Here is a 26,379-nt window from a genome sequence, read left to right as displayed (position 1 = left end):
GTTTTGGCCTTCCAGCTCGTTAAAGCGACCGGAAGTGCTATCCCTCCTCTAGATTTTAATCTTTTTGGACCTGGGGGATTATTGCACAAAAAGATCGAGCGCTTGTTTTGTTCGGCTCGTTAAAACTATCGAAAACTCATCCCTTATGTATTGTTTTATACTTTTTCGGACTAAAGGGATTAGATGACGAAAAAGGAATTTTGGAGTTAACTTTATGCACCTTTCCAGACTCTCTAAAAATGAAAAGGACCGAGTTATCCTTGTCGTTAGACTCGTTAAAATCACTAAATAGCGACAAACTTGTCTTTAGACGAGAACGAGTTTCAATATCGCTAGGCTCGTTAAAACATAGAAATGGGCTTGCCCGAAGGGCAGGTTATAGAACAAGCATATGTTATCCTCCTCAAGCTTGACAAAAATAAAGAGGTACTGGTCAGCAATGACTGGGGAAAAATTGGGAGAAAATCAAGAAAACTTTGATGATAGCAGGTCGCTCTTGAACATGACACTTTTCCTCCGTACCACAATCGGGTTGGGTTGTTTCATTCACCGGTCACATCACCATGGTCTCGCCATACCATCCATACTTGGGGTAATGCTACCGATCCATCGCATCAGTGTCGCCATATGTTCAAGAGAAGTCGTTCAGAAAGAGTCAACAGGGTCCCATCCACTGCCATACATTATCCTTCATCCATTCATGACCGCCACCCTGAATCATATGTCACAGATTGTTTTCACCTCCATTAAAATCATTAGCTCCATTCCGTGTCACTGATGTGGGATTCATTAAGGCCCTCCTTTGACGGATCGCTTCTTGTCGACATCAGCTCATTATCCAAGAAGTTGATCTAGGAACAACCCCTTCAGTACTTTGAAGCTTGTATGCCTCAATGGCAAGTTTCTCACTTCCGGCGACAGGTATACATCAATGACCTTCGACTAGAAGATTTCGCGTGGTGTTCGACACCAAGTCCTTTATTCACACCACGTGAATTGTACTGTAGTACCTTGAGGGTCATTATCATTATCGGTGATTCCTCTCGCGCTTGTTAACGGTTTACCTCATTGACCGGTAATCAAGCGATGTCTTTCCATGTTCGACTTCAGCACAATTCTCACATGGATCGACTTGTACTTAGAGTGAAGATCGAACGAGTTTGAAGACCCCGGATCTAGTTTCATCCATCCGGGCTGCGATATATATTCAGGAAAAATAAAGACATTTGACATGTACATCATTGCAGCTGATGATCATCCTACTCAAAGGATGATAATTTCGCCAAAATTATCAGTCTACTATCAGACGATCGTCTGTTCTATGTACAAAAATGAATTTATAAAGCTGAGCATGGGAATGCCCGCCTCAGCTAGATCATGAAAGCAGTATGAATCATAATGTATTGTATTGTATCTTATTACAGGTCTCCTCCCAGCAAATGGATGAACTTCGGACCCTCCTGGATAAAGCATTTCACTTGATAAACGGCCTCATACTTTAGGGGGAACTGTTATAGACATTTTTGTGCCTTACAGCATTGAGCATGAAATGTCCATAATCTAAGGGATCCAAAGTCCCTAAACATGTTGTTCCTACCCCTATAGGAACAAGGCTAACAAACCATAGCAATTCACAGAAGTTCTCCAACTGAAACTGCTCAAAAACAAGTCAATTCAGGATCATGTCAACTGCTCCATTGACCATCTGCGCTGAATATCAGTGGCTCCACTGTCTACCTGCGTTGAATGTCAACTCCAACACTAGCCACCTGCGCTGAGCGAGTTTGGACAAGTGGCAGACTCATTCCTCAAGGTGTCAATGCTCAGGAAGCTTCCAAAATGACACTTGCCTCAGGGAATTTGACTGGTGATGAGTAAGAGGTTCCAAATCTCCAAGTGGAAGCAAGAACCTCCAAGTGGACTCAAGAACTGAGAGAGGGAGAGGACACTAGTCAGATCTCAAGCTGACTCATCCTCTCTCCAAAATAACTATATATAGATCTCTCCTCCATGAGATCTAGAGGCTGGAATTTTGTTATTGCAAAGAATTGCTGTTGGTTTGAGACTGGGATCATTAGGCGCTTAATGCTTTGAAGGGAGGTGAAGATAGGAATTCCATTCTGCTGGGAAGGAGATGCTGGATTGGAGCCCTCTGGGTTGTATCTCTTCCTGAACCTTGTTATTTTATCAATAAAGCTATCTTGGTTTTCTCCTATATACTGGTGTATTTGTATGATTGCATTAGTGTATTTGATTTACTTCTAATCCTGAATCATTTATGAATATGAATATCTGCCTTTGTGTTGTGTTCTTCTCTTGTCGCAAGTAGCTGTTCTCTTGTGATCTCGCAGGAATCAAGTAGCTGTTCTCTTGGGCGAGCGAGGAGGCAAGTAGCTGTGAACACCCAAAGAGAAGAGGATCTAGATCGAGGGACAAACGGAAGACAACGGTAAGTCTATTGATCTCCCCTCTTTCACATTTCATAAAGGAAGAAACCAGAATAGCTGTATCTGTTTGTTGCTAAGGCACTGTCACACCTTAGGTGGATAGGATCGTCCTGCATAGGCATTTTTCCCCACAACACCCTTACCCAAAATGGATCACATTCTCCAAAGAGTGGTGGGGGCTTCAAGAATCTCATTACTTGATGGATTTTCAGGTTTTAATCAAATCTTGGTCCACCCTGAGGATCAGGATAAAACAACATTCACAACCCCATGGGGAACGTTTAAATATGTCAAAATGCCTTTTGGACTGAAAAATGCAGGAGCTACTTTTCAAAGAGCAATGGATATTGCCTTTGCCAAGGAGATTCATGACTTCTTAGTTGTTTATCTTGATGACCTCACTCCTTTTTCTAAATCTGACCAAGAACACCTTAGACACCTGAGGCAAATATTTATGACATGTAGGAAATATGGTATTTCCTTAAATCCCAGAAGTCTCTATTTGGCCTGGAAGAGGGTAAGCTGCTAGGTCATATCATTTCTAAAGAGGGAATTAGAATTGACCCGAACAGAATTCGAGCTATTCTAGAAGTCCCACAACCAAGAAACATTAAGGAATTACAAGCCTTTTTGGGAAAGATCAACTTTCTAAGAAGATTTATCCCAAATCTAGCAAAATTGATAAGGCTATTAAACCACATGTTGAAAAAAGATTCCAAAGTAAAATGGACATTAGAGGCCACACAGGCCTTTGAGGGCATCAAGGCTTCTTTGACTCAAACACCCGTTCTTACAAGTCCTCAATTTGATAGAGATTTCATTATCTTCTCTTTTGCCTCCAAACATACTATTGTTGCAGTTTTACTACAGAAGGATTATCAAGGAAGTGAGAAACCTATTGCCTTCTTTAGTAGAGCCCTTAGAGATGCACCCTTGAAATATCAGATTATGGAAAAGCAGGCTTATGCCCTGGTTAAGGCCATCAAAGATTTTAGGATTTATATCCTATATTCTCATGTTATTGCTTATGTGCCAAATGCCATTGTGAAAGACATATTGACTCAAGAAGGGTTGGAGGGCAAGAGAGGAAAATGGATTGCTAGTATTTTGGAGTATGACATTGAAATAAGACCTACAAAACTGATAAAGGGACAAGGTTTGGCTAAACTCATGTCTGAAGCAAACTTTCAAGCCTTGGATATTAATCAACTGGACAATGAACCAGAGCTGGCGACTCCACAGATCAATATAGCCTTTGAACAATCCCCCTGGTATGCTGATATCTGTTATGTATTGCAAAACCTGTGTGCTCCCCCAGGATTGTCTAGAACCAAAAGCAGATTTTTAAAAATGAAAGCTTCAAGATTTTGTGTTATGGATGGTAATTTACTGTGGAAAAATCATGAGGGTATATTGTTGAATTGTTTAACAATCAATGAAACTCACAATGTTATGAAATATTTTCATGCAGGTGACTGCGGTGGACATCTATATTGGAAGTCCACTGTGGATAAGATATTAAGGGCGGGTTACTATTGGCCTACTCTATTTGCAGATGTCAAGAGATTTGTTACTTCATGTCATAAGTGTCAGATGTTTGAGGGAAAAAGAAAATTACTGCCCTTACCTCTGAAGCCTATTTCAACAGAGAGGCCCTTTCAGCAATGGGGCTTAGATTTCATTGGAGAAATTCATCCTTCATCTTCAGGTCAACACAAATGGATCCTAACAGCCACAGATTATTTTACCAAGTGGATTGAGGCTGTTCCATGCAGACAAGCGAATGATTCCATTATCATTCAGTTCCTTGAAACTAATATTTTATCCAGATTTGGTTGTCCTGAAAAGATCATTACAGATAATGTTGTTGCTTTCAGATCCAAGAAAATGGTCAATTTTTGCCATAAGTTCCATATTACCTTGGGTCATTCCACAACATACTACCCTCAAGGCAATGGCTTAGCTGAATCATCTAATAAGAGCCTTATTAACATCATCAAGAAGATGTTGGAGGAAAATAAGAAAAATTGGCATAAAAAGCTTGCAAATGACTTATGGGCAGATAGGCTAACAACCAAGAGATCTATTGGGATCAGCCCATATGAGTTGGTTTATGGAATGGAGGCCAAATTTCCTTCATCACTAGGGGTTCCTGTCATCAAGTTGCTTCAAGAAACCCAAGCTGAACCCAATGATATGCAAAGAAGGATCAACCAAACAATCTGTTTGCAGTAAACTAGAGACCAGGTATACAACAGAGTTCAAGTTTTACAAGAGAAGCTAAAGAAAATATTTGACAGAAGAACAAAAGCAGAAGACTTTTTCATTGGTGATAAAGTGCTTAAATGGGATTCAAGAAGAGAAGATAAGGGAAAACATGGAAAATTTGATTCCCTTTAGAAAGGACCCTTTGTTATTAAAGCAGTACAAGGAAATAACACATATTTCTTGAAACATTTGGATGACACTGAAGTTGAAGAGGGAACTATAAATGGTCGGATGTTAAAGCACTATTTTGACTATTTTCCATGTATATAACCTGACATTTCCTTGTACATTATTACTCAGTTGTAGTAGTTTGTTTTCAGCAGATAAAAGGTGTTGCAACTTCACAACTTTTGGAAAGAGAGCAAGGAAAGGCCATTATTCAAGATCTCTCATTTTATTTTGAAAAACCTCAGTGTTGATCATCAAAAGCAAAGTTCCCAGTTTTGGCAAGAAATCAAGGACCAAGGCATTCTGACCTGCTGTTCTTGGTCTTTCATATGGAAAAACCATCCCCAAGTGGAGCCACTGTTAGCCTCCTATACCAATAGGTTTCATTTTTCATGATTCGCAGGGGAAATTCCAAATATGTTCTACTTTGATGATGCAAAGATCCCATATTTCTGTGAAAGAACATGTATGTACATAGTTTCGATGGTGTCCTGCTTCTGGATGGGTGATCCAATAGTCTAATCTGGATCATGCCATGTTTAAATTGATGTTGTAGAATAGAGAAAGAGAATCTGTCCAAACTGTCTAATCTTGGCAGATTAGTAGTTAGGTAGAGAATAAAGGTTCCCAACTGCTTAATCTGGGGCCTTGGAAGTGATAAGGGTAGTTTTAGATAGAAACTCAAAAGGAAAAGAAAAGAAAAAGAAAGAGAGCAATTGAGGGTTTGCAAGTCTAAGTGCACCCTCCTTGAAGTAATAAAAAATGCTAGGCACTAATATGGGTAGGTAGAAAGGGGTTGCAGAAGCTTGTTTTCCTTTATATTGTTGGCCTTGACAGAGAAAGCATATATTGGCAAGAGCAGGTCCACCTATTCAGCATTTTGGTAACAACACAGTGAAACATGTCTAACTCCCCAATCATTCCCCACAAAACTTCTTTCTAACATTCCCTAAAGGTCCAATGGGATTTCCTCATTGAGTCCTAGCATCACCTTTTGATTATAGCAACATCAAGCCAAGGTGTTGATTCCTATTACACAAGAAAGCCACTTTTCCTGTGCAAAATCCTTGATCATTTTCATCTGTCTCTGCACCTAAGTTTACTCATTAAACTTAGTATTCAGTTCCTCTCTCTCATCTCAAATCCATATTAACCCCTAATTTTACTATTTAGCTCCCCAATTTTCCCCTTTTCCCTATTATTATACCATTTTTGTGCAAAAATCCCAGAAAATATATGTATCCCCCCCCAAGCAATATAGCCTTAATACTCTAAAGGGTGAAGGCATGATAAAGTCGGGCGCTAAGGCAAATGTGTGTTCATATTTTTTTTTTGGGGGATTAAATCAACAGATGGTTGATTTAGTAGCCCTAGCGCACCTTATAAATCTGTATATTGTTTACCGTTGATCCATAAAACCTCATAAAACCAACAAAATTTAGTTTGTCCAAAGTTTATCCCGGCGCAATTTACCAGAAACGGGCCCCGTCGTATCGCTCTATCATCTTCGCGTCCCGTCGTCCGTCGGATTCGGGCCCTCCCATCTGACGGTCCTTGGCGATTTCGGACCGCCCCCGATCACCGTCCTTTAGCGCCCGATATTGTCAGAATGCTGACGTCTGTCCGTGGACGGGTGTCGTCTTCTGATTGTATCGGACAGCTTCCGACACAAATTGGGACCGTACCAAAAGCGGTCCGATAAAACCGCTTACCGTTATTGCATTTCTGCCTCACGTCATCCTCGCATCATCGCCACGTCATTGCCGCATCAACGTCGTGTCAGCTCCCATTTTGCCATGGTTTCGACAGCTCCGCCACGTTGCTCATCCAGGTCAGCCCACTCACCGGTTGACACATCATCCCGCCGTACTCGACCCCACCAATGACGTCATGCTGACGTCATTCGTAAAAGAGGCGCCAAAAAACTAATTTTTCATATTTCGCCCAAAAATCATGTTTTTTCTTATTTTTCATAAGTCGAGCACTTTGTCACTTGCATGCGTTTTTACGACGTTTTTTCCGCCAACCTCCAGAAATTCATCCTTGAGCTGCTGCCGCCCCGAATTCCACACAGTCATCTCTGCCCGTCGCGCGACAACCAGGTATTTACCCGTTTCTTCTACAAACTGGTTTTTTCAGTCTTCCTTTGTTAAAAACACAAAATAACCAGTTTCCGGCATTCTGAACTCCTGTACCTTCAAAACCAAACTAGTATCCATTAGAGGGCCCAAATTCATCCAATTCCCTCACTCGCTGCATTGTGCTCAACCCAGACCCTTTGCAAAGTTTTTTCGTGTCGCAGGGCGCGCCACAGCAAGATAATTCACCCTGTTTCGCCCCCTTTGGCAGCATTTCACCTCAATTTTTCCAAAGCTACCCTGTTTCTCTCTGTAAATCTCTTTCTCTGTCAAAATTCACCGCATTCATCCACAATTCAAGTATAATCTAGTTCAAAGGACAAGTGAAGCATGGAGACCCCTGTGGCATTGAATATTACTCCTCTGAATGCCCCACAGAGGAACCTGGAATGGTTGGCCCCTGCTGACCGGGATCATCAAATCAAAGAAACAGTTGAGATAAGTACCAAATATCGCATACACACTGTTTGTGAGCTGAAGGAGAAATACATGAGTGGTGCTGATGACATAGGTATCTGGGAGTCTAACTTGCCCATTTATTACCTACCCCAAGTCAATGTGTTCCCCGACCTCATCCATCACTGTTGTGAACACTATGAACCCTCACAAAGAGCGGTTTTGGGTTCATCTGGGAATATTTTATTTCACATCACCCCTCAATCCATAAATCAGATGCTAAACTTTAAGCCAACTAAACCTCTGGTGCCTCTTTCTATGAATTTTCTGCTCAAAAAAGCTGCCAAGTTGCCCAGCTTAGAGGTCACAAAGATTGGCCAGTTGTTCATGAAGCCAGAATATCAGCCCCGGCAACCTCCTCCTTATCTACATGTCTGGTTCAATGAAACAGGGAGACTGCTAGTGGATATGATATCCTGCATTCTAGGATTCAATACCAGTGAGTTTGTGGATGAAACAACCTTGGTAATGTTATCCATGTTCACTCCAGGGCAGCCCCCTGCTGCCTAGTATGATTATGCCACATTTATTGCTGACAAGATTCATGAGCAATTCATGAATTTGGAGAGGGAAAGGGTATTCAAGTACACCTCCTATATATATCACTTGATATTATATTATCAGCCTGATAATTTCCCTGTTCCCTTGAAAAAGTTGGATGCAAAAGGAAACAGGAGGTCAGTGGTATTTTGGTCATCAATCTGTCACCATATCTCTTGCTCCCCATATAACTATTGTGAGTTCATTGATCTGTTCATCTATCCGGCCTTGTCTCTGCTACAAAGTTCTCCTCTTCCTAGACTCACCGATGAAATGCAGAAGATCCTCCAGCTTTCAAAGAATTATAGCATTGGAGATTGGTACTTCTACCAAGACCACACAGTAATTAGAATATATGGTTGTGAGCTAGCCCCTTACAGACTGCCAAAGTATGTTCCCATGGGACCTTTTGCATTAGAGTATTTCCGACAATTTGGAAATGCAGACATGATTCATTTTCATAGCAGAAATAAAAAAGCACAGCTGAAAATCAAACACCAACTGGGTCCATTCATTTTCAACAAAAGAGAAGAAGCCTGGCAAGAAGCAGATAAAATTCTAAAGAGCTTCCAGCTGCAAACAAGCTTCCTTTGGTCACCCTATGACCCCAATCATTTTATAAGTCTTAGAAGAGTTAGATACAGACTTGCTAGCTATGACCATGTCAGAATCCCACACATTGAAAAATATGCAAATCAGTTAGAGTGGAAAGAGGGCACCCTAGTGGAGGCAAGTTCTAAGGAAGAAATGGCACAAAAAACAATGAAGCAGTTAGAAAAAGCAGTTGACTTAGAATTTTTTGGACAGGTTTGCTCCCCAGTACTCAAGCATCTTGGAGTAGCTGCTTCCTCTTCTACTACTCCCCAGCAATCTGCCCAAGCCACTACTCAAGCAGCAACTACAGCTAAAGGAAAAGAGATGCAACAAGAGGAGCCACTTCCTAATGTAGAGCAGCAAGCAGAACAACAAGAAGAGATGGCTGAGGCACCTTCAAATACAGAGCAGCAAACTCAGGAACAAGTCCTTCCTAGGCAGGAGGTAACAGTGGAAACCTCGGTGCTACAAACTCCAGCTAATGAAGAGAGAACCAGGAAGAGAGATAGGCAGGAGGAAACTCCTCTCACTACCTCAACAGATCAGCAAGGTGAGAAAAGACAAAGGCTGAATCCCTTTTCTGAGGAGGAGATGCCTGAAAGACCCACTGATACCATGCTCCCTCCTAGCATTGAAACATCGGCCAGTTCCTTTCAGCAGGAACAAGAGATGCAGCATGGAGGAGAAGTTAGTTCATCAGGACAGCAGACAAGATCCAAGCCTAGCATCAAGAAGCAGTTTATAGAGATAAAAGCAAGAAATGAGCCAATCAGATTCCAACTCTATAACCAGCTGCTCAAGATGGCGCCAACTAATCAAGAAAGGCTTAGGTCGGCCTATGATATCCAAGAGGGAAAAATGACTCTTAGTCATTTTAGGCCCACCATGCTACAACCCCAGTCAGTTGCTGACTATATCAGGACTAACCTAGAGGTATTTTCCAAGGACATCCATCCCATGCATCAGATAGAGCTGCACAAACAAACAGGGGAGATGGTTTATTCAACATTGGCTGATAAGACTCTATTGGCACATAGGTTGCAAACCTCCCTGCATAACACTACTGCTCAATTGGAGCTAGAGAAGGCTTCTTCTCAAGCCAAGGACAACAGAATCAAGTCCTTGGAAGAAATTATCATAGAACTGGGGCATGATCTAAATGATCCTAAAGGAGTGCAAGCATTAATGAAGAAGAAAGATGAGGACATAGCAGCTTTGAAGAAGCTGGTTAGACTACCACCAACCCTTCACCCTCAGACGGAAGGTGTTGCCCAGCAAAGAAAAGATCAGGATGTGATGGCCATGCTGTTGGCCTTGCACAAAAGGTTGGTAGAGACAGAGGGTGCCTTGGAGGCGGCCCTAAAGCAAAAGAAAGGAGAACAGGTGTCCCAGCCACCTCAGCCAGTTATAAATATTGAGGATGCTCCTCAAGTAATAATTCCTCCCCCGGAAAGGACATCAGAAGCAGGCCCTTCAGCACCAGCACCAGATGTGGCAACATCAAAGCAGGCACCCAGCCTCGACATGCAAAATATGAGGAAAGAACTGGAGGCTCTTGAAGCACAGATGGCAGAACTAAAGGTAGCAAAAGAAAAATTGGCTACACTGGAAGAAAAATATGACAAGTCAAAGCAGAATGTGGCTGAGAGGACAAGAGAAATAAGAACCCTAGAAAAGAAGATAAAGGAGCTGGAAAATGAATTGACCATGAACAAGACTATAGCTGATGTGAAGAAAATTCTATGGGCTAAAATTGGCCAATCCATTACAGACTAATGGCAGTCCATTGAAACAGTTCATGAGAAAATGGATCTACTGAGCAGAGCTCAAGCTGAAAATCAAAGAGCCAGGGCATCTTTAGGGAGTATGCCTGAAATAGCCAACAAAATGATAAATGTCCTTAACAATCGGACTGGCCTTCAGCTGGAAGGAATGGGCATTAGAGACAGGACTGATATTATTCTGCTGATAAAAAGGGTGCTTACCCTGAGGAATTATGTCCACACATTGGAGAGAAAGTGTCAAGAAATACAAGCAGAAGTGAATGGATTTATTGCAAAAATCACAGTTTTACATAACAGGGGCCTCCCCAGTTTGGTGACCAGTGCAGGAAGATTGTTATCACATGAACATTATGCCAAAAGGGTCAATAACTTTGCAACAAATCAAATAACAGCATCTGCGAGCTCTCCAGAGGAAGCAGGGCCCCCATCTGGGTAGGATCTTTATGATAAGCTGGAAAATCTATTCTTTATTGAGCATGAGATCAAGCACCTTTTTGCAGTTCCTCCCAATTATTACAAATACACTGAAGCTGTTGAAACTCTAATTAAAATACAGAGGCACCAATTGCCCACTGAAGAATGGTGGAGGAGTATGATAGAAACTTTACTTTGATGAATTAATTTTGGCCTAAAGTCTTTGATCAACTGCGAGTCAGCGTTTTCAAATGACTCATGTATTAAATCTACCTGGAGCAACAGTGGGAGACAACTAGATGAAAAGGACAGTGTCTGGGTACAGCTGGATAATGCAATTGATGTGTCCAGTACAACAACATCATGACAGGGCAGCATAAATGCAAGAATTCTCAAAATAAATGCAGAGGTGCTCAGCCTTCCCAATGCGCTCCAAATGTCAAAGATCTCTGACAGGAATGAACAGCTGTAATCAATCTGCTTTAATAGCAATAACTATTGTATCCACTATTTTTTAGAGTTGGTAGAGAAAGCTATGAGTCAATGACTCATTTTTGAGATATTTTGTAAGATAATTTTGTATATATGTGCCCCACTTAGCTTATTTGCGGGTTGTTGTTTATTTGTTCGGAAGAACTCGGCTGTATATTCTGAGAAGTATAATACAAGAAGCTGCTGGTTTTCTCAACTTGGCTATGCTTGGAAGCGTTGTGATGGGATTGTTGGCTGTTGCAGAACTCTCGTGTTTTCTCATGATGCAATAAGTGTTTTCCTAACTGTGTCTGTGTTTTATCTGTTTACATAACTCATCTATGCTATATGTTTGATAATCTTAGTAGGAAGGAAAATGAATAGTTCAGGATTTGTCCAGTAAGACACCCTAAACTCAATCTTTCCTGCTAACTATGTTTTCTTCAGGATTAGCTGTAAATGTGGAATTCTTAAATGCTCCTGTTTACTCTAATTTTATGGTGAATTTTATTCGGGAATTCTCTTTTTCTCTTGAATAGGATTCAACCCTTTATTTTCTGTATCACCAAGAAATAAATCTTTGTTGCCTTTCATGGTGTGATCCTATACTGTTTCTTCTTAAATCAAAAGTTTGTATCATGAATATCTATCTGGCTCTGCAGTAACACTCTCTTTATCACAGGTACTAAGTAATAATCAGTCATGGACTCCAATTGCCCAATGGATTGAACCCTCTTTGAACATTGCAAACCCTTCTTCAGACACTAGCTGACAACCAAAATTCAAACAAAATTTTATACTTCATAACTAGCCTAAAATCCCGAAAAACAAAGCTAAATCAAAAAGAGAGAGCCCTCTCTGATTTCAGGTAGGCTAGAACCTTTAATCCAAAGTTGGTTTGTGGTTACCTCGGTCGTATTACCTTGGGAGTCAAAGGGAACAAACTGAGTGTTACACAGTAATTTCTCACTGTCTCCCTGTCAGTCACCCTACTGTGTCAGGAGTTCACAATAATCAGGTTCATGCCCTCTGAACTGGCTAAAAACCTATTTTTCCAAAGTTTTCATCATCAGCGCGACTGTTATTAAAATATCCGCGCTGACTGGCGCTTCATAACAGACCTCATGCGCTGCCAGCGTGGAAGCACACGACTTTTCCGCGCTGGTCGAATTTCATGACCAGCGCAGCCTCTGTTTGTATTAACCCGCGCTGACATAGGCTTGTCCGTTATTGCTTTGCGATGTCAGTGCACCAGTCCAGTTATGCACCCGCGCTGATCCAGTTTGGGCGAATTTGTTCCAACAGCTAGCCTTCCAGATAACTACAGACTTGGTTGTTGGCCTTGTGAGTATCGCCTCCCTTATATGGCATGTCTGTTCGACCATTTGCAACCACTCCCTTGAAGATAAACTCATCCTTCCATCATTCAAGGAGACTCCTTCTCCTATTTAAACCTCTACCATTACCATGAGCAGCTAATTTTGGATTGTGTGGAGTTTATAGTGCTCAGATTGCTGCTACTATAGGTAGTTGGTGTGATAAGTGTGGAAGTGCTAGATAGCTTAAGGAAGGTTGTGAAGTGTTGCTTGGGTGAGAGAGAGTTCTTGTCTTGGGAGATCTATCTCTAAGGGTGAATGCTTGAGAGACTTGCTGGCTGGACCCTCTTGAGAAGGATATCGACGTCAGAACATTTGGTTGTACTCTTCTCTGTTATTGATTAATAATAGATGACTACTATTATGGTTCCATTCTCATTTGTCTCTGTAATGGTTAATGTGAATTACATCTTTTCTGACTGATGTATGATTGCTTTTACTAGATTTCACGCTTGTGTTTGTCTTTCTCTTCGTGTGTGCAGGTATCTATTCGCGGAGATCGCGGAGGATCGTGACCGGCCAGAGCGAAGGAGCGAGAGCGACATCTCTTCATCAAACAAGAGCGTTGGAATCCAAGTAGGTGTTCTTTGCCTACCTTTTAATTGCAATTAGGAACTTGCATAGTAGCATTGACTGATTGTTGCTAGACCCATTCTGGGCTAGTAGGGATCGCCTCTATCCGTAGAGGGGATTTACCTCTCCAACAATTTGGCGACTCCGCTGGGGAGCTGGCCTCTGTCCCTTTTCATTCATTCTTGCTTTGAGCTTGCTTGAGTGCTCTCTCTTTGAAGATTAGGGGTTAGTCTTTTACTTCTGGATTTCCTGGTTCAGTCTGGGAAGTGCTTTAATTGTCTGAAGAAGCCTTGCCTTGGTTTGGGAGCTTTTTCTTTGATTTTGCTTGTTTTTTTGCCTCAGCGCGGTTTTAATTGAAACAGTCACGCTGACATCGCTTGCCTGTTTCTTGAGTCTCGCAGTCATCGCGCTTTCTCATCGAACAATCACGACGGTTTTGAAATCGAACTAGCGCGGATAACCCGTGTCCTTCCACGCTGACAGCGCATTGTTGCTATGCGTGACCTCTGGTCAGCGCATTGTTGCTGAGTTCTACCCGCGCTGATCCTGTAGAATTCGTTTTGGTTCAAATTTGCCTCCTAAGCCTATTGGTTTGACTGTCCCTTACTCTTTCCACTTGGTTTATGGCTTGTTTTCATTGTTTGAACTGTGAGACACTTGCTTACGAAGTCTTGTCGGGCGGATTTTGTTTCGTGTCCGGTCACCTAGTTTTGTCATCCTGCTTTCGCTGGATTGATTTTGTTTTATCGCTTGTTCACGAAGATCCGTTACTACTTGCCTTTGCTTTCGCGAAAACCTCCTTCTTTTTGCTTTCTTTGCTTGGTTGTTTAGGTGGTTGTCCTTGAACCAGTCTTTCGGTTGTTTCGATTACTCCTCGCCACCCAAACATAGATTACAATTGCTTGGGTTCAACCAGCTCTTTTCACACTTGTTGTGTTTTTCATTGAGTTATTTTGTTTCTTTTACTCGGTGTTGCTGTCTCTCAAAATTCATTGTAAGTGCATTGTGCCATTGAAAAAGAAACCGAACTAATATCTTTTGCATTCAATTGTTAATCAAAGGAAGAGCATTTTGTTGATTTGCATTCTCAAAAGAAAAGTCTCATTTCTTTGTCATTAGCTGCATTAGATTGCTTGGTTGTTTGAGTTCGTTTTTGTTTGATTGAAAACTCTTAACCTTCTCATAGTTATAATTCATCGAACGAAATGGTGTTCTTTGGCATATAGCTTGCATATAGGTAATTGTGAGAGATCACACGATAAGGCCTGAAATCGAAACTAAATTCAAGATCAACCATAAAATAAACTGAATAAACCTAAAAACGCATTGGAACTTAACGCAAACATCTAGAGGTCTAGGTTAGAGACGTGTTCTGGCGTCTTTAAACATAGTCACTATTGTTTCACATTACGGTTGGGTGACTCCTCCTTCTGTGACTCGATAGTGGTCTAACACGGACTGTGCTCCCACGTACCGTCGCGTATATAGGCAGACCCCACTAGGCTTTTATCCTTGATCCATAGGAAGCCGAGTCTGCTACCTTGTGAACCGTAACGCACCGAACACAACATTCAGGAAGATTGACTGCAGTACGGAAAGTCCTTGGTTCTCATACGATTGCCAAGGTGTATAAGCAGTTTTACGGATTGCTTGGTAAACCCTTTACCTAGAGTCTCCAGAGCAGTCACTTTTGATCCTTTTCGGACTCCCTAAAAGACAAGGTGCATGTGAGCGTCTTGTCACTTCGTGCTCATTAAACATTCGAAGGAGACTGGAGTCATATTTTCGTCCTTTTCTCGACTCTTGAAACATGAAAAGGTCAAGTTTGGTTCCTGTGTCTTAAAAATTTATTCGGCCACGATAACATTACCTGGTTAGATTTTGTGTGCGTTAGCTTGAGTAGGGTCTTTATCGTTAGTTTCCTTTAGGTTTTCTAAGGGGTCTTGTCATCCTGGCTGACCCATCAACTCCCGGTCCGAGTGATCAAGGTTCTCCATCTTCTATTGCTCCTGAGGTACCTGTTGTAAGCGATACTCTTCCTGTTATCCCAAGTATCCAGCCTATCAACGTACGTGCCCCGGGCGACGAGGATTACGAAGAAGATTGGAATCCTATCTGGGAGCCTGACAAAGACGATACCCCTCATACTCCTCCTGGTATGTCGTCTCCGATGTCCACTTCCCACATGGATGAGACATCTCCCAGCACAGGTGGGACACCCGTGGTGTCAAATATTGAAACCCCCATCCCAGCTACTTCTCCACTCCCTCCGCGATATCAGTCAATGAGGGATAGAATAGCTGCCAAAAGACCGTCTACGACTATATGGGATCCTAGTCATATTGCCACCACGGGATCCTTTGTTTCACAACCCCTTAATACGCCTGTTACCTCCGTTCCCACCAATCCAACCGTTTGTGTAACGCACTCGACTCGGTCGTTAGTGCCGTGACAGTGTCTTCATCTACGAACGATGGTGCTGGTCCTTCTCATAGTCAGGGCCAGCCGGAACTTTCATCTGGAGTCGTTCATCCTTGTTAGGCCCCTATACTACTAGTGTAACCCGTTATTGTTATTAGTATAACCCACTTATTATATTGATGTACCCTTGTAGTGCCATATTGTTACTATTATGCCACATAGAAGCCCACCATTGTTACTGTTGTGCCCTACAATATTATTGTTATGTAGGCTTTGATTGTATTGGGACCACTTAGACTCCTATATATAGAAAGGAAGTATTTTCATTTGTATCGTCCAAGAATTGTTCATTTATGTAATGTAAAGGAGGTTGCCCCCTCGAAGAGGCTGAATTCTAAAGCGTGGATCTCTCTTTTCTATCTTTTTGTGAGCTGGTTTCATAACATTTGGTATCAGAGCTTTGGATTCTAGGGTTTCGCTGCTCCAAACAGGTCATCGTGGAATTTTCGCTATAACTTTTTTTCTGTGACGTTTCAGAAGTCGCAAAAAAAACTCATTTTAGAAGAATTGGCGCTGAACCTTGGGTCCAAATTTCAGAGCTTTTCGCGCGATATTTTTGGAGATATGATTTACGGAAGTTGGCCTTTTTTGCAGTCTCCTGAATTACATTCAAAACAGGTGACCTGGGGAAAATCGTCATAACTTGTTTTCTGAACATCGGATTGAAATTTCGTAAGAAGGTACAGAAAGAGGACGGACTCTAGTTTTCGTTTATATATTTTTCAGAGTCAAAGGTTGAAACAGTGACACGTGGCACTTCATACAAGTTCGCTCTACTGAACTAGTCTATAATCAGGTCACTGCGGGAGATTGTGCATAACATTTTCTTGGAGAATCCAATTTGGATCAGACTTGTGGCATTGGAAAGAGGACACAGAGGGCTACTATAGATCACAAGTTCAGAACTTAAAGATCCGAAAGTACAGATTTACAGTCGTTTCAAGGTAGAGCTCCTAAAATCAAGAAAAAGCAAGATGAGGAAGTTTGATGGCAAGGATCCGGTAAATTGGATACTTCAGATGGAACAATATTTTGATATACATGGTGTACAACTGCTACAAAAGGTATGTATTGCATCTTCATATTTAGAACCAGATCAATTTTTATGGTACAAAGGGCTTTGTTCTCGTAAAAAACTTGTTACGTGGTCAATTTTCACGGAGGAAATGATAGCACATTATGAGGATATAAAGAGCAACACCTTCTTTAGAGCAACACCACAACAATTGGAAAGAGTAAAAGGGCTTTGTGACATAATGGAAAGCAAAATTATGGAAACCAGGAAGCATACCCCTCACAACTATAAAGATGGAAGTGTTGTTTCTCCTAGCCTTCCACAACCTACAAGGGTTACACCACAACAATTGGAAGAAAAAAGAGAAAAAGGGCTTTGTTACAATTGTGATAGCAAATGCACTAAAGGTCATAGGTGTGCTGAGAAGAAATTATTTTACATAGAATATGAAGAGGAGGAAGAAAAGGATCAAGAAACATCAAAAGAAGAGGATATACGTCAGGACACCACCCCAGAGAAAGAAAAAATGAATCAAACCATATCTTGTAAAGCATTGGCAAGAATTACCACTCCTCAAACTCTCAATATAGAAGGACATATCAAGAAGAAAAAGGTGCAAGAAGTGAAAGATCACATCGAGAAAGAAGAAATGAATCCAACCATATCTTGTAATTCAATGGATGAAATTACCACTCCTCAAACTATCAAGATAGAAGGACACATCAAGAAGAAAAATGTTCAAGAAGTGAAAGATCGCATCGAGCATCAAGAAATGAATCCGACCATATCTTGTAAAGGACTGGAAGAAATTACCACTCCTCAAAAGATAGAAGGACATATCAAGAAGAAAAAGGTTCAAGTAGAGAAAGATCATATCGAGCATCAACATCAAGTTCTCCAACTTTTAAAGGATAACGCCACTTCGGTGCAAAATCAAATGAAACAACAGGTAGATGAACATCGTAGTGAAAAATGTTTTGATGTGAGTGATTGGGTATTTTTACTGCTACATCTCAAGCAAGCTATTTATGAGAAGGAAATGTTGGCAATACTACATGCACAAAAAAAATGGCGACCTTACCGAATGGGAAGACGCTTCAAGGATGAGGATGTGGAAGCACTGTTTTGTGCTATTTATATTATCCAACCAAATTGGATAAACGAAGCAACGGATGAATGGAAGAAGAACGAAGAAGTATGGCCACTTATTCAAAAGTTGCAAAAGATCCCGATTCAAGCAATATTGCCAGAAATTTAAGAGGAAGGAAAAATCATATTGGAACCTGGAGCAGTCACAGAAACAAGAACCCGACAGCTACGAAATCGATCAATTTCAGAGTATCTCATCAAGTGGAAGAACTTACCCGCTGAATATTCCACATGGGAGGACAAGAATTTTATATAGAAGCATCAAGAACTACTCAAGCATTGAGGACAACGCTTTTTGAAGGAGAGGGGCATGTTAGGCCCCTATACTACTAGTGTAACCCGTTATTGTTATTAGTATAACCCACTTATTATATTGATGTACCCTTGTAGTGCCCATATTGTTACTATTATGCCACATAGAAGCCCACCATTGTTACTGTTGTGCCCTACAATATTATTGTTATGTAGGCTTTGATTGTATTGGGACCACTTAGACTCCTATATATAGAAAGGAGGTATTTTCATTTGTATCGTCCAAGAATTGTTCATTTATGTAATGTAAAGGAGGTTGCCCCCTCGAAGAGGCTGAATTCTAAAGCGTGGATCTCTCTTTTCTATGTTTTTGTGAGCTGGTTTCATAACAATCCTGCACAGAGTGCTCAACCCTCTTCTGGTGCTGTTCCAGGAGGGGGGCCCTATGATAGCCAGGGGCAGCCCATTGTGGACCTGAATTACCAAGGTCCCCTCTTTTATTATGACTCTACTGGTCAGTACCTTCAGTTCGCTCAATCCGCGCCTCTTCAACATTTCGTTGAAGTCTCGGTACCGTTGTCTATCTCTTACGACGCCAGTACTCATACTTTTCGTGGGTGCCAGGTAATCCCAGGGCACTCTCAAGGACCGCCAAATCAAGGCCAGCCACCTTATGTGCAAACCCCTCAGGGGCAACCACTTTATGGCCCGCCTTACCCAGGACAATCTGGGGGCCCGTAGGGACAACCCTACCTGGGACAACCCTACCCGGGACAACCCTCGGCCATTGGTGGTCCGTCATTTTCCTATCAGAGTCAACCTTCTGGTTACCCAGGGCAACCTGGTACCCAGCAAGGTTACCCGGATGGACAACTAGGGCAGCCTTATATCCAACAAGTCCAACCTGGTTTCTAGCAGGGTTACCCAACTGGACAACCAGGGTCGCCTTACATCCAACAAGGCCAACCTGGTCTCCAGCACGGTTACCCATCTGGATAAGCTGGGCAAGCTTATGCTCCTCAAGGTCAACCAGCAGTCCAGCAGGGGCATCCTCTTGGGCAGGGGGGCAACCCTACATACAGCAGGGCCAACCTACTGCCCAGTCTGGTCATCTTTCTGGGTAAGGGGGGCAATCCTACATACAGCAGGGCCAACCCACTCCTCAATCCATGCATCCTCCTGGGCAAGGGGGGCAACCTTCCATTTAGCAAGGCCAACCCACTGCCCAGCCCATGCACCCCTCAGGACAGACGGGCCAACCTTCTATACAACAAGGTCAACCCGCTGCCCGCCCTAATCATCCATCTGGACAGGCTGGCCAACCTCAGGGTCAACCAGCCGTCCAGCCGGCTCAGCCATCTGTGCTGCAAGGACAAACCTTAGTGGCTCACGGACAACCTGGCACCCAGCAAATTCGTCCTTCTGGGCAGGCAGGTCCATCCCAAGCCCACCCAGGTCAACCTTCCGGACAGATGATCCAAGCCCAACCAGTTCAAGGACATTATTCTGGGCCCCAAACTCAAATGAGTTATCAAATGCAAGGTGGGCCACAGCCTCAACCTTCTTACCAAACGCGGCCTCCTTATCAGGCTCAGTATGGAGCTCAGAGAACGTATGGCTACCAGCAACCCCAGGGGCAAACTCAGTTTACTCCTTATCAAAATTACCAACAGATGCAGGTCACACCTTACCAAAGCTATCAGTATGCTGCACCTGCAGGGAAAGTTGCTAATACATGGGGTGCTGGGGGGCAGACACAGGGACAACTGTCCGCATATGGTTAGAATCCGTATGGGCAGAACTCCTATGGGCAAGGTCCTTATGCACCTGGTCCTTTTGGGCCCGGTCCACCTGGACAAGGTCCGTGGGGGCAACCACCATCTGGTTGGAACCCTAATACTGCCTCGAATCCGCAGCCACAAATGTCCTTTAACCCTCAATTGCCTTTCTTAGTGACGTTGGAACTTCCTGATGTGTCCAAGTTGACAAATGATCCTATTTTGCATAATCCATATTGGCCACCAGTTCCGACTAAAATACCAGGTGATTGTCCAAAATTTGATGGCAAAGCTGGTGAAGATCCTCAGGCCCATGTCATGACCTATCACCTTTGGTGTTCATCGAACTCATGGCTTGATGACTCTATCCGGCTCTGCCTCTTTCAGAGAACTCTTACTGGTTCAGCCGCTAAGTGGTATATTGAGCTGAATCGCGACATGTTTCAAGATTTCAACTCGTTGGCTATGGCCTTCTTGACTCATTTTTAGTTACCCATTCGGTACGAGACTGGGACACATCTCCTCACGTCTCTCAAACAAGACACGGCTACGCACATATCTGATAATATACATGAATGGAGAAGGCGTTGTCGCTTGATCAAATTTTTGATTCCTAATCAACTCCTGACTGATTGGTTCATGACTTCCTTTGTCCCTAAAATTGCAAAAGACATCGCAATGGGAGCTTGTGTAACTGAAGAGCAAGCGATCGTGCGGGCTCAGTAGCGCGACTTATTGTATTCTCAGTCGGGTACTTTATATGAGTATTTTCCAGATGCCCCGAGGCCTGGACAGTCCAAGGCTCCGCCGAAACCATCTGTTGATGGAGTCATTGGCTCCGTAAATTCGTCATTAAAGAAATCGGCCGCAAACCCTGGGAAGCAAAAATAGAATATTTCTAATGAGAGTGCTTCTCAGGGCCAATAAAATTCTGGGAGTACCTCCGAGGTAAACGCCATTCAGTCCACCGCGGTGGATAAATCCTCGAAAGGGAAAAAGAAAGGGAAAGCTAAAGACAAATCTGGACAGCCCAAGCAGGATCCCCCTAAGCCTCCCTCCGAGGAAGGAGCTAAGCGAAAACCTAAATATCCTTGTCTCATCTCCGATGAGGATCACTACACTAAGGACAGCCCAAGGTGGTCCGAAGTTAGTCGACTTTTGAAAGGTGCTCCTGGGCCTCCTGCCGTGCTAAAAGAGCCTTTCCCTTCCCAGCAGACTCAAATGGTGGTAGATCCGTCTCAATCCTCTTCCTCGTTCGGTTCTCAAGTGTTCATGGCTAGAATGATTCCCATCCATGTTTCAACTCGAGCAAAAGATTATCCATCTCATGCCGAGAAAGAGCTGGAGGTTCCCTCCAGCACTCCTCCGTCTAGTTCTAGTCCCCTTCACATCGAACGGCCCAGCACTGAGGCGATCCCCCGACCCCCTCAGAAAGGTGTACTCAGGAAGTCATCTTATAACCCTAATGCTCGTGCGGCCTAGCATTATAGCATTGTTGAGGACTTAGCTCAGGCTCCATCTGCTATGTCCGCGTTAGAAGTACTCCAGAGCTGCCCCTCCCAGAGGAAGTCCTTGCTATCAGCTATTGGTGGCATCGACCCGGCAGATTTGGATTTAATCTCTTTCGATCTCGAGGGTTTTACACAGAGACTGCCTCACCAAGTGGCCTTCCTTATATAGGTCATTATCAATGGCAAAACGATCCATCGTACAGTTATTGATGAAGGTGCCTCAACCTGCATCATGTCTGTTGCTTGCTGGAAGGCTATTGGTTCTCCTACCTTGATCCAATCTCCTACGACCCTAGAAGCCTTCGATGGAAGAGAATCTCGTCCATATGGTATCCTCCAACGCTTGCCCGTTTCTTTAGAAGGAAAGACCGTGGAGGTGGAGGTCGAAGTTGTTGACGCCAACCTCACCTACAACCTCCTCCTTGGACGTAGCTGGACATACCCCATGCAAGCGGTGGCTTCCTCCATGTTCCATGTCATTCGTTTCCCTCACCAAGGGAAGATTGTCACGGTGGACCAGATCTCCTTTTTCGCTTCTTCCTCTGAAGGTAATGTGCCGTTCGTGGAGCATACCTCCAAGTCGTTAGTGAGTGTGGGTGCCGAACTTTTCAAAGATCCCGCTGTGATGGGATTCTTTCCCCTCCCACCTCCGAATCTTGCCCCTGTCAACATGATCTCAGTACGTTCTGATCCATGGGTTCTTCCTCCCCCGAATCAAGAAGACTCTTGGGGTGATATGATGCCGTTGAGCCCTGCCGAGCTCAACTACGTCGAGATTGTCGCTGCATCGACTCCCCCTCCAGAACCTGCTTTTCCAAGCAGTGTTCTCGATTCATATGATGATTTTCCTTGGCTGGGTGATGAGGCTACTTCGGATCCACTGAAGGAAACATTTCCCTCCGATGAAGCCATCATAGAGACTATGTCTCTCGAAGAGCTCCCTTGGTCAGATCACCACCATCGCTCTTCGTTTCTCCCTCCACACTCGGAAATGGTCGCATGTCTCGAGCGGTTTGCCTCATGTGTCCCATCCCCGCCCCCTCAAACACCTGTTCAGCTGTATCAAGTGTCTTCTGAGGGCAATATGGGCAACATCACGCAAACCCAGCCTATCGACATCTCTGTCAAACCAGGGGTTGTCGAGAATATTTTCATTGGAGTCACGTGCACTCCTGAGGAAGTTCAAATCTATACTGCACTATTTCACGAATTCCGTGATGTCTTCGCATGGTCCTACAATGAAATGCCCGGCATCGACCCTAGTATTGTGGTGCACGAAATACCTACATATGCAGGTGCTAAGCCCGTTCGTCAGCGCTTACGCCCAGTGCACCCTTGAAAGGCTGCAGCCATCAACGCTGAAGTCGAAAAGCTTCTTAGAGTTGGTTTCATTTACACCATTCCCCTTACAGATTGGGTGTCTAACATAGTCCCTGTGAATAAGAAGCAGGGCACTATCCGGGTTTGTGTTGACTACTGCGATATCAATCGAGCCTGTCCGAAAGACAACTTCCCTACGCCCTTCATCGACCAGCTTATCGATGACTGCGCAGGAAGTGAGATTTATTCGTTTATGGATGGCTTCTCTAGCTATAACCAGATCAACATAGCTCCTGCAGACCAGCATAAGACAACTTTCATTTGTCCTTGGGGCACCTTCGCCTATAAGAGGCTCCCTTTCGGTCTCAAAAATGCCGATGCCACTTTCCAGCGTGCGATGTCATATGCTTTTCATGATATTCGACACATCATACAGCCTTACCTGGATGACCTCCCAGCTCATTCAGCTAAGCGTCAGGACCACCCATCTCATCTACGCGAAATTTTTCTCCGCTGTCGACACTACCGTATTCGACTCAATCTGCAAAAGTGTGTCTTCTGCGTAGAATCTGGCCGACTGCTTGGGTTCATCGTCTCCCGAGAAGGCATCCGTCTGGATCCCCTCAAAGTCGAGGCCATCTTGAACCTTCCTCCCCCTGCCTCTTTGCAGCAATTGCAGAGTCTGCAGGGCAAAGCTAATTTTCTTAGACGATTCATTCTGAATTATGCCGAGGTGGCTAAGGGTTTTACACAGTTATTAAAGCGAGACACACCCTTTCGTTGGGATGCTATCACCCAGGAATCTTTCGAGCAACTCAAAGACCTCCTTGTCTCAGCTCCGCTCTTAAGACCTTCGAACTACCACCGTGATTACACCCTCTATCTAGCTGCCGCTGACACCACCATCGGCATGGTTCTAGTGCAGGATGATGATGACGGCACCGAGCACGTGATCTATTACCTTAGTCGCAACCTTCTGGATACGGAAACTTGCTACGCATATGTAGAGAAGTTGGCATTGGCCGCTGTCTGCGCCGTTCAACGTTTTCGACACTATATCCTGTTGCGCACAACGACCGTGATTTCTGACTGCAACCCAATGACCTACATTTTGTCGCGTCAACTGCTGGGGGGAAAATACTCGAAGTGGATTGTAATCCTCCAAGATTTTGACTTGGAATTTACTGGGGCCAAGTCTAAGAAGTCTCTGGTCTTTGCTGAACTGCTCTGTTCCTTGCCATCTCATTCTGCACCATCTCGTTCGGAGGAGCATATCCCAGATGAAACATTGTTTCTCATCAGCACCCTCGACCCGTGGTATGGGGACATTATAGTTTATTTGTAGACATCTTCCTTCCGTCCCAATGTGTCGAAAGATGCTCGACGATGGATTTGTCACCAATCTCAACCCTATCGCATTCTTGGTGATACCATGTACCTCCTCGGCGTTGATTCTATTCTCCGCCGATGTTTGACTCTTGAGGAGGCTGAGCGGGTGTTGAATGACTGCCACTCCAGTGCTTGTGGTGGCCACATGTCCAGATATTCTACCGCCCAGAAAATTCTCCGTGCTGGTTACTTCTGGCCTTCTATCTTCAAAGATTGCATTCTCGCTGTCCGTGGATGCCATGAATGCCAGGTGTACCACCGGAAAATGCGCGCACCTCCTGCACCACTGCACCCTGTTGTTACCGTAGGTCCATTTGCCAAATGGGGCATCGATTATATGTCCTGTAACCCTCGTTCAGCCGGGGGGCATGGGTATATCATCGTTGTTGTGGATTATTTCACCAAGTGGGCCGAAGCGATGCCTACATTGAACGAAGACGGTTACACAACGGCGCAGTTTTTGTTTAATCATGTCATTACTCATTTCGGAGTCCCTCAGGCTATCGTCACGGATCACGGGAAACATTTCCGTAATCACATGATGACGGAACTAACGACCCAACTAGGCTTGCGTCAGGATAGTTCGACACCGTACTATCCCCAATCCAACGGTCAATTCGAGGCTATGAACAAAGTGTTGATCACCATGCTTCAACGCACCGTCAATACACACAAGTCTAATTGGCATCTGATGTTGTTCCCTGCCCTGTGGGCCTACTGGACCTCTGTGAAGGACGCCACCGGTTTCACTCCTTTTCAGCTTGTTTATGGACTGGAGGCCACCCTTCCTGTTGAGTGTGAGATTCCTTCGTTGAAACTAGCTGTCGAGTTGCTTCCCAACACCACTCCGGTGGAGGAACGGCTTCTTTACCAAGAACAGTTAGACGAGACCCGTCGTTTAGCTTCTCTGGCTATCGAAGCGCAAAAGAAGAGAGTCAAGGCTCACTTCGACCATAATATTCAACCTCGTTCCTTCGTTGAGGGAGATATAGTACTGCTCTATGATCAAGCTAAAGATAAGCTGGGGGCAGGAAAACTCAAATCCATGTGGCTAGGCCCCTACATTGTGAAGAGAGTTTTGCAGAAGGGCGCATATGAGTTGATTGATTACGAAGGAAATCCTCTTGACAAGCCCTGCAACGGGCTTTATTTGAAGAAATATTATGCATGATTTCGTGCACCCAGCTTGTACATACGTGTATTTTAGTGTGTTTTGTGTGTGCATGATTTCACATTTTGCTTTAGTGTGAAGGCGTGTTTGCCTCTTATTGTGTTCTCTACTTCTTGTGCAGATGTTTAGTGCACCTTATGTTGGTTTCGCTGATGGCGCCTGCCGTAGTACTTGCAATTTGTCTTCCGCGGCATGGGCAATCTATGATCCTCACGGAGAGTTGCTAGACCTTCAAGGAGTCTGCCTCGGTCATACCACTAACAATGTTGTCGAATACAGTGCCGTAATTGAGTTACTAGCCGAAGCAATTGATCTCGGCATTCGTGCAATGATGGTAAACCTGGACTCTTAGCTCGTCGTCCATCAACTCAACGGGCGATATTCCGTCAGAGACCAACGCATTCTAAGGTTGTATCTACGTGTCAGATTGTTAGAAAGAAATTTTGATTATATCATATATCAACATATTCCGAGACGATTAAACACGTTGACTGATGCATTGGAAAATCGTGTGTTAGACAGACATTTGCGAAATAGATAAACATCATACAAGAAGACACAGAAAGCATAATAAGACCATAGAGTAAAGCATATGTAAATAAAATATTTTTGCAAGCATAGTTTGCATGCATGTCGTGTGTGCTTTTAAGATTGCATTTAAAAAATTAAAATATATGGGTCGTGTGTTATGCAATTCATACATGAGATTACGTTTGTACTGAACATTTGCATAGCATGTAAAAAACATCATCACATGTAACAAGATTGTTATAGACATTTTTGTGCCTAACAGCATGGAGCATGAAATGTAAATAATCTGAGGGATCCAAAGTCCCTAAACATGTTGTTCTTACCCTTAGAGGAACAAGGTCAGCAAACCACAGCACTGAAAATCAGTTCCCCACCTGAAACACTAAAAAAAACAGGATATTTCTGGATCATGTCAGCTGCTCACTGAGCATCTGTGCTGAATGTCAACTGCTCACTCTGTACCTGCGCTGAATGTAAAAAGAAATGAAGGCTACTGCGCTGGGCGAGATTGGCCAAGTGGCACAGTCATTCTGCAAGGTGTCAATTTCCAGGA

Source organism: Pinus tabuliformis, chromosome 1_1 (genome assembly GCF_031772625.1).
Source record: "Pinus tabuliformis cultivar Carrire ecotype Pingquan chromosome 1_1, CPIR1, whole genome shotgun sequence".
Taxonomy (NCBI): Eukaryota; Viridiplantae; Streptophyta; class Pinopsida; order Pinales; family Pinaceae; genus Pinus; species Pinus tabuliformis.
This window is presented reverse-complemented; position numbering follows the sequence as displayed.